Source organism: Maniola jurtina, chromosome 17 (assembly GCF_905333055.1).
Source record: "Maniola jurtina chromosome 17, ilManJurt1.1, whole genome shotgun sequence".
Classification (NCBI taxonomy): Eukaryota; Metazoa; Arthropoda; class Insecta; order Lepidoptera; family Nymphalidae; genus Maniola; species Maniola jurtina.
The window spans coordinates 9,178,654-9,195,974 of NC_060045.1; the positions used below are offsets into that span (position 1 = coordinate 9,178,654).

The 17,321-nt window shown below is 38.6% G+C and overlaps 1 protein-coding gene across 7 annotated transcripts in view; it reads right to left on the bottom strand.

The window, feature by feature from the left end:
• The window catches only part of LOC123873499, a 227,360-nt gene that overhangs the window by 172,738 nt on the left and 37,301 nt on the right, over positions 1–17,321 (bottom strand). The window lies entirely within an intron of this gene.

Sequence of the window (17,321 nt, forward strand, 5' to 3'; positions counted from 1 at the left end):
ATTAGGACTACTTCCTGTTGCCTATCTATGTACCTTCAAAACTTGTCAGAAATTATTCTTCATTCCTTCCAACGTCTACGTGCAGGAAAAATTTTAGAAGAGATCTTAAAAGTATAAAACCACATAGACGAAGTCGTATGCATTAGCACGCAACTTCGTCCGTTAAAAGTATTTGCACATTTTGCAAAGGCAAATACAATAGGAGAGTAAAATAAATTCTATTCTATTCTATTCTGTACCTCGTCCTTGCCGATCCATATTGTAAAATAAACACTCCGGTGGAAAAATACACTAAAGAATGAGCTTAGTGCCGGTAATATGTTTTATTAGAAGAGGAACGAGAAAATTTTTATCTGAGCAATGAAGCTGGCTGTCCACTAGATAATAATGCTCGAGGAAAATTGACGGTAACTAAGTTAAGATAAAATGGACCATTAAGGCCAGGTCCAAATCTAGCGAAATTTTGCGTCAGAAAAACGCGCGAGAAAAATCTGCTATGCATTGAAAGTTACATTATATTATTACTAGCTAATGCCCGCGACTTCGTCCGCGTGGATTTACGTTTTTCAAAATCCCGCGGGAACTCTTTGATTTTTCGGGATAAAAAGTAGCCTAAGTGTTAATCCAGGATATAATCTATCTCCATTCCAAATTTAATCCAAATCCGTTCAGCCGATTTTGCGTGATTGAGTAACAAAGATCCTTCACATTTATAATATTATAGAGGTAGAGGTAGTTTCCGTAAATTTTAGTTAGTGAAACAATTATTATTAGGTACTCCTTTATCAACGTTGTAGAAAACTAAGTCAAAGTCTAAGTCATTTATTCAAATTGGGTACTATTGTACACTTTCTGATTGTCAAACAAGGATGTAGTGGTGATAATTAATTATGTTAACTTAAAACTAAAGCTACGAGGGTTTCAAACGCGCCCAGGTCTGAGAAGAGCATAGATATGTTATGGCATAGCGTAAATTTACACTGCTCCTCAACTCCACTACACTCTGAAGGTGTGTGTTGCACCTTAGACTTGTTTTTAAAAATAAGAAGTGTAATTAATAATTATAATGTTCATTAAATTATTATTTACACCACATACGTAAGCATACCTAATATTTTGTTGTTAAATACATTAATCCCATATAGTAAGTATTATGTGGACAAAGTGATGTGTAGACATTGTAATATGACGATCCAGCAAAGACACCTTGACAGGTTCTCTGAAGATGTTACATAATCCCACTGAATAGCTAATACCTTAAGATGAATTGGATATCCTGACATATAAACATATAGCGGTTAGGCATAGGTACATATACATACGCGGAGTTATATGTTTGAGAACAACTAATTCTACAAAACAAAACTTGTATACGAAAAAGTAAAAAAAAAATTGCCATCCCAAAAATTTCTAGAAGTGCAGAACAGTTACTCGCAACATCATAATTATATATGTATGAGGATTTCAATACAGAATATTTTATGAAACCATCTCGCAAACTTTCCCTATTGAATGAAAAAAATATTTAAGAAGTTCCGGAGAAATTGGTGTAAATATCATGAATATTGTAGACTTTTGTACATTTATGCTTATTAATTTGTACATGAGAATGCACCTAGGTGTTTTAATATATTAAAACTTGTCTAGACGTAAGTAAATTACGGTAGTGCAAATAATATCAAAATCAGTTCAGTAGTACGAATGTATACACATATATATGTATATGTTACGGGCAATTTGATAAGTCCGGGCACTATTAATAAGGGCCGGTCTGTATTAATAATGCCCGACTCAATTGGGCAATGTGATTAAAACAGCATAATTAATCACTTTTCCCGGCCATTATGAATAATGCCCACCCTGTCTTGGGCAAAGTAATAAAATAGGTGAACTGTAGTGTTTTTGTTAATTAAATGAAAGAACCTAACCTTACCTAAGCTTTTTTTTTATACGTGGGAAAATCCTCATGGATACCACCGTGCTCGGCGAGGCGAGGTGGTTATGTCGGACTCTTAACGACTAAAACCCCACGGCTTACCGTCTCAATCGTTGTTGCTGGGCACAGGGACACGAGCGTTTTGAACTGCGACCCGGCTAACGGTGCCCGCCAAGGCAGGCACAGCTCTGGGACTAAAAGGGGCCCCAACACCGTTTAAGGCTCGCTGGAAACAAGGGCTTGCCTTCCAACTCGAGGACCTACTCTCCCGCGGGTAACAGACTCCCCGTGTCTATTACCCGGAGGCCCTACTCAAGGGGGCAAGCGACGGTCGTGTGCAGCTCGCCTGCGCCCGATTCTCTTGCAGCGCATGGGATGAGAGCTTTCGGCTTCCTCTCTCAGCCGCTCCACTGCCTCCTTCTGCGTCATTACTTCCTCGCTGAAGGAGACCATCGCTTGCCAGGCTCTGTCACTGTCCACCATGGATTTAATCATTGCGGGAAATGTGAGCTCCTGCCCCATAATATCCACCAGTGACTGGCGAGGCTTCGTCCACGCCTGGCACTCTGCCAGCGTATGTTGTGCCGTGTCTGAGACACTACCGCACTGGTGGCTTTCCTCTGTGGGCTCTCTTCGCGCCACCCTGCACAGGTATCTTCCAAAGCACCCGTGCCCCGTAAGAACCTGTACAAGGTGGAACGTGAGTGCTCCATGCTTCCTCTTCGTCCAATCCTCAATCCTTCGTCCTTATGACCAGCAGTGGGTGACTCGAGCTTCCTCTGCCAATGGAAGAGGAGCTAACCTAACCTAACCTTAGCTAACCTAACCTAAGGCCCTCCCCCCGCACGTACGCGCCCCTGCCAACGGCCGCGGTCCAATTTATCACATTGCCCGGCTACAAGTAGGGAATTATTCATACAGCCCGGTCCAAGTGATAAATTCAAGCTATCTCAAACACTGATTTATTACATGGACCATGGGCCGTCGGGAATTATTAATAATGGCCGGTCAAAGTGATAAATTAATCACTTTGCCCATCGCTCTTGGGCATTATTAATAATGGCCGGTCCTTATTAATAATGCCCAATTAATCACGTTGCCCGTAACATATATACATTCGTACAAACCTACGACGTCCATACGGATCGAATACATAACCAAATTTTTTTGAAGTTGGTTAAAATTGTTGAGCCCATTAGAGCCGCCGACAAAAGTGGTCCATTGTTTATATTTTATAGGTGGTCAAGCAAAATCTGTCTCAGCTAGTCTGTGTTGGACCTAAGAGCTCGTTCACACAGGCTGCGTAAGCGTAGACGTAGCGCGTACCATTGCGTGCGGCACACCGCTTACGTGGCGTGAACGTTCACGTAGACGTAATGCGTGCAGTTACGTCTATGGGTTCACGCGCGTCACTACGCACGTGTCACGTATACGTACTACATACGCAATTGGTGTGAGTCGGCCATAACCATCACCACTCCTATTTTATACGACATAAAGACTTCTTGACACGGACAGACTTTCGACTTTTCAATAGAGCCCGTGAAAGCGTGTTTGAATAAAGCATTCTGAGATTTGAGAGTGAGATTTGGTACAGTTAATGATTTAGCGCTTTGAAATGAGGTCAGTGGCTTAAGGCGCTTGTTCCACCGCCGACGAGGAAGCGACTGGCTATCGACTATTTACATGACCACCCAAAACAAGAAGTGTACTTAATTTTTTCAGGATATATGTATGTGAGATTCTTTATTCCACCATATAAACTTCTCAATGCTTGAGTTTTTTCCTGCCCGTTTGCTCAGAAATTAAATGTACGATGTACTTATCTTGATCGCCTATCTCGCGCGAGTAATCACCCATCGCACTCCCACATTCGCTACAGGGCCCAGCAATAAAACTAACCCATCTATACACTCGCCTCTCGTGGTTCGCTCACTCGTTTCTAATTTTTAGCTCAAAATTTAATCCAAAATTCAAAATATTTTTATTCAATAATTTTACAACTTGCTTTTGAATCATCAAGTGCATCTACCACTGGTTCGGAATGCCTTTCCTAACCAGAAGAACCAGCAAGAAACTCGGCGGTTGGTCTTTTCAAAGGTTTGTTATACAATATTATGCAATGTATAAAAGTAGGTAATTGAAGTTCCGCGCATTGCTGGAGCGAGCTGCAGGTCAAATCCACCCTCTTTTATCATTTACATAATCTATGATTGTATAATACGCTTTTTTCAGGAAAACTCGAAACTCGCTATTCACTCGTCGTAGGTGGTGGGACAAATGGTTAAGGGTCGACTTATATCTACCTATAGAACTCTGGTGAAGCTCGCTAATCTTATTAACAGGCTATAAATTCTGCACCAGGTACGGAACGTAAAGGTGGACACAGTGCCTCAATCATTGTCTATTAACACCATTTGTAACAAATTATGGTTTTCTATTTTGTAGAGATACTAATAATCCCTATCACCTAGTGAGACTTAAACCTTATACTAATACTAGCTGATACCCACGACTTCGTTCGCGTGGATGTAGGTTTTTTAAAATTCCCGTGGGAACTCTTTGATTTTCCGGGATAAAAAGTAGCCTATGTGCTAATCCAGGGTAAATCTATCTCCATTCTAAATTTCAGCCCAATCCGTCCAGTAGTTTTTGCGTGAAGGAGTAACAAACATACACACACACACACACACACACACATACAAACTTTCTCCTTTATAATATTAGTGTGATTAGTGTGATAGTGTGATTACTATAGTAGATATGAGTTTTAAGTCTCACTAGGCGGACAGATGACATCAAACGAGTCGCAAGGAGCCGATGGATTCAGACGAATCAACACCAGGGGTGCCAATGTCCAGTAGAGGATGTTAATTGGTTGATGATAATGATGATGATGAGAGAAAGCAAAAAAAATGAAAATTCAAAACTGTCACTTACAACTAGTTTTATCTTAAAGGTAGGTTATCCCGGTGTCTCTACCACTTGGATAGTTAAGCTAGTTAAGTTAAGCCAATTCGAAGAATCGCCAGAATAAATAGTGTCATGTATGAAACAACCTGAAAAAAGACCCCAGCTCAGCGTACTGCTGTATGTCTTTGCACAAACACAAGAGCAAAAAGTTCTTTGGCCATAGTCCACCACGCTGGCCAAGTGCGGATTGGCAGACTTCACATACCTTTGGAAATATTATGGAGAACTCTCAGGCAAGCAGGTTTCCGCATGATGTTTTCCTTCGCCGTTCAAGCAAGGGTTAATTGCTTAAAACGCACAGAACTCTGAAAAGTTAGAGGTGCGTGCCCGGGATCGAACCCCCGACCTCTCGAATGAGGCGCGCACGTCTTGACCAGTAAGATTAAATTATACTCACTAAGATTAAATTTTCAGGAATGCCAAGTGATCGAAATTGGGGGCAGATAGTCACACTATAATATTATAAAGGAGAAAGTTTGTATGTGTGTGTGTGTGTGTGTGTGTGTGTGTGTGTGTGTGTGTGTGTGTGTGTGTGTGTGTGTATGTTTGTTACTCCTTCACGCAAAAACTACTGGACGGATTGGGCTGAAATTTAGAATGGAGATAGATTATACCCTGGATTAGCACATAGGCTACTTTTTATCCCGGAAAATCAAAGAGTTCCCGCGGGAATTTTAAGAAACCTTCATCCACGCGAACGAAGTCGCGGGTATCAGCTAGTTTATTTATAAGCATTCATGTTTAGGAAAAATCGCACCCGATGACAAGTGTAAATTAAAAATTTATAACATCCCCGACAAGTGAACGTTACAGTAACTAGAAAAGAGCTGATAACTTTCAAACGGCTGAACCGATTTTCTTGGATTATAGCTAAGGACACTCTCGATCAAGCCACCTTTCAAACAAAAAAAAACTAAATTAAAATCGGTTCATTAGTTTAGGAGCTACGATGCCACAGATACACACGTCAAACTTATAACACCCCTGTTTTGGGTCGGGGGTTAAAAAAATAAAAATACATATATAGGTACAAATAAAAGACGATTTTCGTGGAATTTTCCATCATATATCGTAGACAGTTTGCTATTAACTTAGAAAAATTTCAAAGCGTACCTATATACACTTTCAGACATCACCTTCAATACTGTGCTGACCCGTATCAAATATCGGAAAATCCACGAATAAAATCCGCGTCAAAGTGGACACGGAATATTTCCATTTCTAGCAAATTCCAAATCTTTTTCGTAGTTCCAAATATTCTATTGCTGTTATTGAAAAAAACTGCTATGAAATCTTCTTTATTTAACTTTTAAATATGTAAACTAACATTGGTGATAATTTAACGTCAACCTAAAACTAAAGCTGCGAGGGTGCCAAACGCGCCTTCGTCTTTGGAGAGGCTTATAACAAACACAGCCGCGTATTGATTTTATTATTACGATTTCACAACATAGCCGCTATAACTGCAAATAATAAAAATTTCAAAAAGGCCGCCATGCAAAAGAAAATAAAATAAAAAGAAGGTGCATAATGTTATATCTTGTACGATGGTACACCACTTCCTATGCGAATCCAACTCACACTTGACTGGATTTATCTAACTACAGGATATAATTAAAAACCTACATTTACTATCGCCAGGCTTAAGGTCTTATTCTTTTGCTACTTTAACTGAGGACCTAGTGATGAGACCCCCAAAAGTTATACTAAAAGCTTCACCAAACTATTCACTCAGAGCATATTAAAACTTCTACATGACCTATTACCCCTAATACCTTTAAGGGTGAGGTCAAACGAGCGAAATTTTGTGAGTAGTGAGTCACGTAATTTACACTGCATTTGGTTTCTGAGGCAAAATGCGTCGTTTGACAGTAATATTAGAGCGTTCATGCAAGGGTTCATCAAGAGTTGGCAGGTGCGTTTGGCTGAACTTTTCTTTCTTCTCTCGGTAGGAAAGACATTCCGAACCAGTGGTAGGTGCTTTTTACGATTCAAAAGAACTTGTAAAAGTCTAATTGAATAAAAATATTTTGACTTTGAATTTGAATTCTCTGGGCTGGTTTCCGCACTTAAACGTTTCCGTCTGTTGTGCGTGCGCTGCCCCTCCCCGCCGAAGTCTTCACTCCAGCCATCCAAGCTTGCTCCAGAAGTCGAGTAGACCGCCCAGGTTGGCGTTTGGCTGATATGGATCCGTTCCCCGCATCGTGGCAGGGTGGCGTGGTGGGGTGGTTCTGATACCGGGTTACTTATTTGTCGCTATAAGCGCCGCCACCCACTTTTCCATTCACGTAATAACCACAAGACGCGCCACGCCGTATAACGCACAACGTTCAAATTCAAATTCAAAATGTTTTTATTCAATTAAACTTTTACGAGTGCTTTTGAATCGTCAAAATAATCTACCAGTGGTTCGGAATGCCGTTCCTACCCAGAAGAACCAGCAAGAAACTCGGCGGTTGCTCTTTTCAAGTATTCAATTTACAATAATATGCCATACTGTATACAAGCAATTGCAGCGCCGTGTATTGCTGGAGCGAGTTAAATCCAAGCTTTTTTGACATTTACATAATCTTCGATTGTATAATAAGCTTTCTTCTGGAGCATACTTTTAATAGATTTTTAAAACTTGTGTAAAGGCAAATCTAAAATTGACAGTGGAATTTTGTTATAAAATATTACACTCATTCCCACAAATGACTTTCCCACTTTCCTGAGGCGGAGCGTAGGATTTGCGAGCCTATTACGGTTTCTAGTTTGCCTGTCGTGGCAACTCCCCGCGTCTTCCTGAACCATACCTTAGTTGGGCAAAAGTCTGGACGTTTTAGATGCCAGGTCACGTTGCCCGGTCGTTACCTACTCATGCTCGAGCAGAGGGCTGGGGTGGGTACTGACCCGGAAGATATGACGTCATTTCACACTTCCACGGACAAAATATTGCCCACATTTACAATGACATATTTGTTATGTAGTGTTAATAAAAATGTTATCATTTAAAGAAATAATGCCAGGATAGTAATATTAGATATAGCAATGAAAAAAAAATACTTACTGGGAAACTATTGTACTTCAATACAAATTAACACCGTCGCACTTTTACGTATTTAAGTTAAGTATCATTTAACAATAAATGATTATTAGCTACGTTAAAGAAAAACCTGAAAATAATCTAATACATTAAGTCTAGCTTCATACTAGTAGGTACTAGTGGATGCCCGCGGCTTTGCCCGCGTGGATTTCGGTTTTTTTTTAAATCCCGTAGGAACTCTTTGATTTTCCGGCATAAAAAGTAGCCTACGTCCTTCCCTAGGATGTATCCCAAGTCTGTACCAAATTTCATTTAAATGGGTTCAGTGGTAGGGCCGTGAAAACGTAGCAGACAGACAGACAGACACACTTTCGCGTTCATAAAATTAAGTATAGTATGGAAGTATGGATAAGTAGGTCACTACATAATGTAGCAAAACCGCCTAGGAAAGTTAAAAAAATTCTCTTTCTCTTCTAAGCTCTCGGCATTTGCTAAGAGTGATAATCTCTTTTGATAAAAGTAGCGGTTTCAGATTATTTATAGATGCCAAGGGATCTTTATAAACAACAGTGCAGTTACCAACTTACGAGTATGTCCTCTCTCACCCTCACCAGTATATAAAAATAGAAATATGTACTAAGATTAAAAATATATTTTTGTAAAGCGGTAACGGCATAAAGGTGATGATATTATGACACGTCACCTCTGTAGCACGTCTTGCGGCTTTGCGAATTTCAAAGGTTGTATATTTATGTAGGTATATGCCCTTTCGTAGCACGATTACGCACCACGTAGGCCGATGCTACGCCGCACTGTTTTTTTGATATTTATATGCTAATGTACTTGCATTACGTACCTACGTAAGGTTTTATAGGTAAATTACTAGATATTTCTTAGTAAGAGTAAAGCCATTTTATATTTATCACCATCATTTTTTGAATTTACAAAATATACTACATGACTTTATATTTGTTACATCGCCATTAAACCCACAGTCGGTTTTTCTGTGTATTGTGTTACTAGGTACAGCAAAGAATAATGAAACTAACTAGAATTATAATTTATAACTAACGGTCCTCCATTGTGGTTGATGGACAAACCAATATACAAATACACTTTCGCATGCATTTACAATATTAGTAAACTGATACCGTCACCACAAAAAAGTTAATACAAATTAAAAACTTCCCTTCTTTTTTTAACCCCTACCCAAAAAGAGGGATGTTATAAGTTTGACGTGTGTATCTGTTTATCTGTGTATCTGTCTGTGGCATTGTAGCTCCTAAACGATTGAACCGATTTTAATTTAGTTTTTTTTGTTTGATCGAGAGTGTTCTTAGCTATAATCGAAGAAAATTGGTTCAGCCGTTTGAAAATTATCAGCTCTTTTCTAGTTTTCTTATAGAGGTTTCTGTGTCGGGGGTTTTTTAAATTTTGAGTTATTGAATAGCCAATGAATCTATGGAATACATAATTAACTACTATGCTATCAACATCATCAATCTAAGTCGTCAGGCATCATTAGGCACAAACACCACTGACCTAGTTCACAAGTATACAAGCATGTAGTTGAAACACAAGTATGTAGGTTGGATCAAATCAGCGAAGACTAACAAGTGTATCCATCGAGATTGGCAGCGATATTGAGAGCAATCTCTCTATCTGAACGACGGTATAAGTACCCGCTAGATATATAAATTTCGTGATTATGTTCGTACTAGCTGACGCCCGCGACTTCGTCCGCGTGGATTTAGGTTTTTCGAAATCCCGTGGGAACTCTTTGGTTTTCCGGGATAAAAAGTAGCCTATGTGCTGATCCAGGATATTATCCAAATCCGTCCAGTAGTTTTTGCGTGAAGGAGTAACAAACATACACACACACAGACATACAAACTTTCGTCTTTATAATATTAGTGTGAAGTGTGATCTTAAAAGGAGTCTCCAAAAAGCGCACCCTAACGCCATTCAAACGAAGTGAATAAATGATTTGAGTTTGACTTGTCTTTTATTTTTATAGCAAAAAGAATTTTGTTTACTTTACTATTTTTGTCTGTACTTTAAATTCTACGGTAGGCGCATCTCAATAATAAATCTTCTTCACTCAGTTCATGTAATTACCGACAACAGTGCGCGGAGATAACTGTATTAAATTCGACGAAACCCTCGGTCGCCTCCCGTAAGATACGAGTAACTTGGCGAACCTGGTACACAACCGACAAATTTTCTCTTGTCGCTTTGTTGACGTGAACGCGTAACTTGATTAGTACGCGGAAACACCATTTATAGGGGTACAATAAGTACAGAGAAACGCAAACTGGGGTAACAAGGTTGATTATTCAGACGACTAGCTAAAGGCAGCAATTTTCTCACGTAGATTTAGTTTTATAGGAAGTTCTAAAAGTTACAAAATTATCTTTGATTTTTTTGGTATAAAAAATACAAGTAGATGTTCATGTCCAGGATGCAAGCTGTTTTGCTTTATCAAGATCAATTCATCAGCGAAGTTGTGAAAAAATAACTAAGATTTTTATATTGTTATTTATACAATGTACTTACTATATTATTTTAGGCATTTATAATGTTTGTATTTATAATATGGATGGAATTTTGTGAATTCCCAATTCTACATGACATAACGAAGTGTACAGTGCTTGGCTGCATCGTTTTCTCCATTACAAATGGTCGCAACCCCTTCCCATTAATTACTCATAATTCATTAATTCATAAAACCCTACAGTTCACTTGGGATGATGCGGTCGGCTCTCAAATCCTGCCACATACGGCTCGACTAATAGTAAAGCCACACGAGGCGTTCCATTGATATGTAAGATGTTACATAGAAATCACTGTACGTACTAAGCCATGCGATGCGTTGCGTTGGCGGTGCGGTGCGATAAGCCATGCAATGCGTTGCGTTGGCGATGCGGCGCGCGGCGCCTGATAACGAGTCGCAGAGAAAACGAAAAGGTCAAATTCGGACCACCTAATTGGGTCACCCATTTATTGGACCACATCGCAATTGACTCATATATGAACTTCCGAAATTAGACCACACGTCCTTCATGGCACACATCAAAATAAAATAGTGAGTAGGTATTAGTTAAAAAAATGTTACTATAAGAAAATGTCTGCTTCGTGTAAATGCAGCGTAGGTACCTAATAATGGAGGTAAGTATGTCATAACATAAGCAGGAACATTTTCACAGTATGCACGTGCCCTAATGGCCGAAAGGTGTTATAATTAGTAATCTGCTTAGTCTTGGGTACGGTATGTTAATTAGAATTCCCCGAGCTTCAAATTGGCCCATTAACACGAGAAACATGCTCAAGTTTGCTGAGCTAATTTTTGACCTTTAGGTATGCCGTGACTTTTAAAAACCCAGAATATTTTTAAGAGGGGTCTCTCCGTCACTCGCTCTATACAAACGTAGTTCCAATTTCATTTGAATATTAAGCAACCAAAGTCCATGAAATTTTGCAGACATATTCTAGAAACTAATATCTACGCCTGTGGTTTTCCAGATTTCTGTTAAAATATTCGGTTTCAAAGTTACGCGGTTTTAAAAATTCACATACAAATCTTTGAGCCCCTGTAATTTTAAAAATACATATTTTTAACAAAATCTAAAACACCACAGGCACTGATATTAGTTTCTAGAATATGTCTGCAAAATTTCATAGACTTTGATTGCTTAGTATTCAAATGAAATTGGGACTACGTTTGTATGGAGTGAGTGACGGAGAGGGCCCTGTTAACGTAGATTACATTGCACCCGTGTGAAGTCGGGGCAGGTCGCTAGTTCAGAATAAATCAAGACAAACATGTTTCAGAATAAGAAAACAAAGGATTTATATTGCACGCACACATTGTTCCAGTCTGCAGTCTAGACTTTAACGAGGGTTCCTGGAGGGATGCTGGTAATAGGGCTGTCGACCCCCCACGGGGATTGTTCTATCTACTAGCTTGTTCCCAGCATGCGTTGCAATGCGACTCGCGCTTCACCTATTGTACGTCGATGATACTATGTCGCAAAGTGAACGCAAGTGTCAACAATAACTGTACATCCCTGGAACTATTTTTGATATTAGAATTATCATCCCTTGTGTCCAAATAAATATCTAATCACAGACGTAAACTTCTACAACTATGTAGTTAGTTATCTCGTTTTTCGATCTCCGCTATCTAAAAATGAATCTTGAATTGTTACTTTCAAAATATTAATATTTTTTTCGTATAGTTTTGTTATGGCACATCCATACGCTAATTAAATTTAGAGCCGATTTTTCAATTGTCAAATCACTTTTGTCTGACGAATAAATTTGACGTATTGACAGATTTCTTATACAAAACATTTCAAACCCTCAAATTTATTCCTCAGATAAAAGTTATTTGTCGATTGAAAAGTCGGCCCTTAATCGTTCTAAAAAAGTTAATTTTACCCATTCTCAATGTAAAATCTTATAATTGAGATCTGCAACTTTCATCTCGAACTTTATTTGCCAAAATACCAAATCTTAAGATTGACCTTAGAGGTTTAATAAACCTAGGGGAAGCGGAATTTCGGCTTTCGACTATTAGATACAGTAGCCGGCAAAAAACTTGAGCATTGACGCGATTAGCTAGCAAATGGCGGGTGCACGCGATTGGTTGATCAGTCGGCGCGGGTGCATGCGATTTTCGCTTCGAGGATTCGCCAACTTTCTTCTACTACACCTCTTGGTCCAAGTTGTTTGCCGGGCACTATACACATACAAAGACCTTACAAACCACACAAACACCTCAATCGCTTACTGTTGAGTATCAAGAGGAAAAGTCTCAAAGTGTTAATGAATCACAATAAAAGTTGTTTTGTCCGCCTTTCCGCCGCCGCCCTACATATTTCTCCGGTGAGTGTGTGGATTGCTTTGTGTGGCCCTCGACTCGGGCCACCTGGGCCGTAAATTTGGCCTAATTACACTTGTATGTCTTTTTCTGGAGGTTCAGGAGCCTGCGATTTCAAAGAAAAGGAGCCTTGATAGCCCCGATAGCTCAACGGTTAAAGGACCGAACTGAAATCCAAAAGGTTGCCGGTTCAAACCCCACCCGTTGCACTAATAATAATTGCTGTGCCTGTTCCTAGCACAAGCTTAACGCTTAATTGAAGGGGAAAGGGGATATTAATCAGCATGATAAACTTGGCTAATATTCTTTTTTTTTAATGATGATAACATTACATCCGAGTAGATAGCTCTATTAAACCTTAGCACAATGACAATATATCATCATCATCATCACGATCAACTCATCGCCGGCTCACTACAGAGAACGAGTCTGCTGTCAAAATGAGAAAGGATTTAACCATCCACACTGGCGGACTGACATCACACACCACTGACCATAATAGTCTCAATCTAATTCTCAAGCATGCAGGTTTCCTCTAGATTTTTTCCTTCAACGTTAAAGCAAGTGATATTTACATAATTACTTAAAACGCACATAATATGTCCGAAAAGTTAGAAGTGCGTGTCTGGAATCGAATCCGTGATCCCCCTATCACTGATTTTCAGCCGCTATAATTTAAGGGATGATGACTACTAGTCAAATCAGCGACTTTTTATTAAACGTAAAAACGCTCGTTTAGTAAGGGAGCTTGTATAAAACTCACAGATATGACATCATAAACATTTGATGTAATTTGATGTACTTTTTTTAGCTTAATCGATTATTTAAAAACTAGCTGATACCCGCGACTTCGTTCGCGTGGATGTAGTTTTTTAAAAATCCCGTGGGAACTCTTTGATTTTCCGGGATAAAAAGTAGCCTATGTGCTAATCCAGAGTATAATCTATCTCAATTCTAAATTTCAGCCCAATCCGTCCAGTAGTTTTTGCGTGAAGGAGTAACAAACATACACACAAACACACACATACACACACATACAAACTTTCGCCTTTATAATATTAGTGTGATGGTTTGCAAACTTAAAACTAACCATTGATGAGGAATTGACGAATTTTAAAAGACTCTCTATTTAACCATTACTAACAAGTGTAAATTAAAAATTCATAACACTCCCGAAAAGTGAACTGATTTTCTTAGATTATAGCTAAGAACACTCTCGATGAAGCCATCTTTTAAACAAAAAAAACGAAATTAAAATCGGTTTTTAGTTTAGGAGCTACGATGCCACAGATAGAAACACAGATACACAGATACACACGCCAAACTTGTAACACCCTTCTTTTTGGGTCGGGGGCTTAAAAATAATTTATTTTTGACATAGTCATCATCCCCATTACCCCTAATTGAGATACGTTATCACGTTACATCCCATACATTTTGGCACAAAATGTTTTAGAAAGTTTTAGGTCAGAACCTAATGCAAAAATAAGCATAGGATACGACAGTGACCTAGATTTCTCTTTCCATTTTAACGACTGTCAAAGCTACGAGCTTATCTAGTAACATACGGTATTCTCTTGTATTACCTAACAGTTCCAGTCTGGAGAGAATCAGATTTTTACACTAAGCAACGCATGTAAAAGAAGAGTTGCCTCTTATATTTATATATATATTTATTTTCATGTACCAAAATTGTAGTTACAAAGTTAAGATAAATTAAGCTATGTACAAAGGAAATGCTTATCTCTAAACAGAGATTTCTTCCAGCTTCCCCGTGCAGGTTGTGAGTAAGGTGCATAAATACGTGGAATAGGTCCCATGGTACTAGATTTATAAAATGGTTAATACAAGTGCTACACAATAATATTTACACAAATATCTTCCAATAAATACCAAAATAAAATACTTACATACAATAATAATATAATAATAAATAGTTATGCATAATATAATAAAATACGAATAACAGCCGTGTGGCACCGGCAGAGTAGAATGTTGCCACCCCATCTCAACCCGTGGGTGTCGTAAGAGGCGACTAAGGGAAATGGGGAATCTTACCATCCTGATTCCCCAAAATTAGCTAGCTGGCTATAAAACAGCCTCCTCGGGGACTTGAGTGGACCCCGAGTGATGTAACTGCCACTCAACCCCAACCCATAAACATGGAGACAATTAATAACAGGAAACGTATAGGGCCGCTTCCCGGGGGCGAGCGCCGGGGCACGTCTGGAGCTGACGCTGGACGTTCCAGCATGCAAACCGTCAGTGACTCCTTGCTGAGCAGGCGGGCAGGAGTCGGGGAACCCGAAGATAGTACAGCCGACCAAATACGGGGCGGGGAGGGGACGGGGGATGCTTTGCAGAATAGGGCTTCGCCCACAGATTCTGCCGGCTCAACCGCTATGACCACAGATGAGAATATAAGCGATGATAAACGAAGAAAGTGGTCAATAGATGAACTTACGGAACTTATGTTTTGCTATTATAAAGCAAGAGCCGACGGCTCAGGTTACTTGGCTAGACTACAAAAACTTTTCACGGAGAGAAATCCTAATAACCCTAAAATTCATAAATTTAATGGAAATAAGTTAGCTAATCAAGCACGTACAGTTTTAAAACACAACATTATCTCAAAAGAACTATTAGATCGAGTACAAAAACAAGCAGAAGGTGTTATATCAACAGAAAACCCTGAACCGATTTCAAACGAGGAACAGATCATAACACCAATGCAAACACATAGCACACAGCAACAGCAGCAAAACACACATCAGGTACAACACACACAAAATACATCAGAACAAGCAGAAATAATAGATCAACTGACACGCAACATAGAAGTGAATGAAGACCAAGACCCATTAATTATACAGTTACTTCAAACGTTAGCTGAAACAAAAGAGACACCAATTGAAGAACGCTTACTATTACCTAAAGCTAAAATTAACAAAAAATTTATAGATAGCTTAAATTTATTAAATAATTACCTACCTAAATTACTAATAACTAACAATAGTTTGCGCGAAGTAAATAATATTATATATGCATCTGCTAAAACGCTAATAGTTAACAACAATCAAACACCTTACGCGTCTAAAAATACAGTCAAACCAAAATCTGACCCACCGTGGAAGAAACGAATACAAAGCAAAATCGATAAACTTAGGAAGGAATTAGGGCAGTTAGTAGAAATACAAAGAGGAGTAAACACGCTTAGGATGGTAAAAATTAAAGACAGATTATATACCAAATACAATATACAAAGCGAGAATGATCACAGTAATACAGCAGAAATAATAAAACAAAAAATTAAAGCTCTTGCAGGTAGAATAAAGAGATATGTAGATATGAATAACAGAAAAGAACAAAATAAATTATTCAATGTTAATGAACACAGATTATATAGAAGTTTAGGTAGTAATGGTAAAAAAGACATTAAAGTACCAGATAAACAAGGATTAGAAGAATTCTGGACCTCAATTTTATCGAACCCTATAGAGTATAATTACGAAGCCAATTGGATTAAAGAAATAGAACATGCATCAAGAGAAGTAATAACAACAGACATACAAGAAATAACAGAAAATCAAGTTAAAAGTGCCCTTAAAAAACTACTCAATTGGAAATCACCAGGATTAGACAAAATACAAAATTACTACTTAAAATATTTGACCAGTGTTCATAAATACTTAGCTTTATTGTTCACTAATATAGTTTCGGGTGCAGAAAGGTTGGAAGAATGGTTTACTACAGGTCAGGTTATACTGATACCAAAAAACGAAAATACTGAAGACCCGAAAAATTGGAGACCAATAGCGTGCTTACCAACAATGTACAAATTGCTCACTTCAGTGTTAGCCGACGTAATGTATAGCCACTGTAAAGAGAACAATATAATGGCAGTGGAACAAAGAGGATGTCGACGAGGGGCTAGGGGTTGTAAAGATCATCTCATGACTAATAAATCCATATTAGAAGATGCTTATCAATCACAGAAAAATTTGAGCATGGCGTGGATAGATTATCAAAAAGCTTTTGATAGTGTATCTCACGAATGGCTTCTTAAGTTACTAGATATATATAAATGCCCAACCACCATAAAAAGATTCCTTCAGTTAACAATGCCTTTTTGGAGGGTGATTATGACAGCCCGTGGCTCCCAGGATTCGATAACTACTGAACCGATTTATATTAGGAGAGGCATCTTTCAGGGCGACTCCCTTTCACCATTTTTGTTTTGTTTAGCCATCAATCCTCTCTCATTTATACTTAATAAGTATGAAATGAAAGGATACAAACTCAAAGATAGCGTCTGGATAAATCATTTGTTGTATATGGATGATCTAAAGATTTATGCAAATAATACAAATAACTTAAAAGTACTAATAGACAGCGTAGAAATATTTACCAATGACATAGGTATGAGATTCGGTTTAGACAAGTGCAATATATTACATATTAGTTCTGGATGTCGAAGCAATGCAATAGGAGAAGGACATATATTA